Here is a 1,410-nt window from a genome sequence, read left to right as displayed (position 1 = left end):
AAAATCGCATAACAGCCGAGCATACACCCAGCAGCGCTGCTGATGCCTGAACGGTATGTGGAATGAAGTGGGCGGGCATCGGGAGGCCACTATGGCACGGGGCAAGCACTATGGGCAGTCTATCTGAAGTGTACCTGGCGTATAAGACGACCCCCCACTTGGAGGCATATTTTTCAGGGCCAAAAAATCGTCTTATACGCCGGCAAATACGGTACTCTCAATCTCTTGACTAACACCTAAGAAGAAATTCACAGGCCAGTGCCTCACCTCACCTGCGAAAAAGCAGCTATTTCCTGTTGGCCTGTTGGCATGATAGATCTGGCAGGATTTTAGGAGCTGAGCTCAGTCTTTTCTCCAGCTGTGGCCCCCAGAGAGCAACCCCTTTGCTCTGGGTTGCTGTATTCCAGCTTTGCAGCTGCTCTGGCTCCTGGTGAGTTGGGAGGCACTGATTTTCAGAAGTGAAAAGCCTTTCTCAACCTTTGCCAACCTCTCTTGCACTCCTCTAGAGATCTCTATGGTCCTGGGGCCTGGGCGTGTGTTCTCACCTACTGCCTAGTGCAGCATGGGCAAACTACGGCCCGCGGGCCGCATCCGGCCCATTTGAAATGAATAAAACTAAAAAAAAAAAAAAAAAAAGAGCGTACCCTTTTATGTAATGATGTTTACTTTGAATTTATATTAGTTCATACAAACACTCCATCCATGCTTTTGTTCCAGCCCTCCGGGCCAGTTTAAGAACCCATTGTGGCCCTCGAGTCAAAAAGTTTGCCCACCCCTGGCCTAGTGCAACTTCCTAAACTAAGTGCTTGTTTATTAGCGGTTGGCTGGTTTCACTGCTTGGAGAAGCTCTTTCTCCAGGCTTTTGGACACGCTGAAATGTAAATTTTATGGGGAATAAAACGATGGACTCCATATCTTCATTCCACTCTCTCCCTTTAACACTTTAGATGTATTCCAGAGCTTATCCGTGGGCCCACTTCTGCTCACTGTGGGTTTTCCGTCTCAGAAATGCAACCTCTGGTGGACCCTGAGAAGAAAGATTCCCTTGATGTAAACTTGAGAAGAATGTATCTACTGAGCTGGACTCCCATGGTCAACTGAGGGCTCAAATGTTATAAATAACTAGAGGCCCGGTGCACAAAAATTTGTGCACTCGGGAGGGTCCCTCAGTCCGACCTGTGCCCTCTCGCAGTCTGAGACCCCTGGGGGGATGACCAACTGCTGGCTTAGTCCCACTCCCCGGGGGATTGGGCCTAAGCTGGCAGTCAGACATCCTCGGGGGATGTCCATTTGCCAGTGGGGAGCAGGCCTAGTTGCAGTCAGACATCCTTTAGTACTGCTGAAGAGGCAGGAGAGGCTCCCACCACCACCACTGTACTGGCAGCCATCAGACTGGATTGTGGCTGAGCA

The sequence above is a fragment of the Myotis davidii genome, unplaced genomic scaffold (assembly GCF_000327345.1).
Source record: "Myotis davidii unplaced genomic scaffold, ASM32734v1 scaffold175, whole genome shotgun sequence".
Taxonomy (NCBI): Eukaryota; Metazoa; Chordata; class Mammalia; order Chiroptera; family Vespertilionidae; genus Myotis; species Myotis davidii.
Note: the sequence above shows the minus strand (reverse complement) of the source record.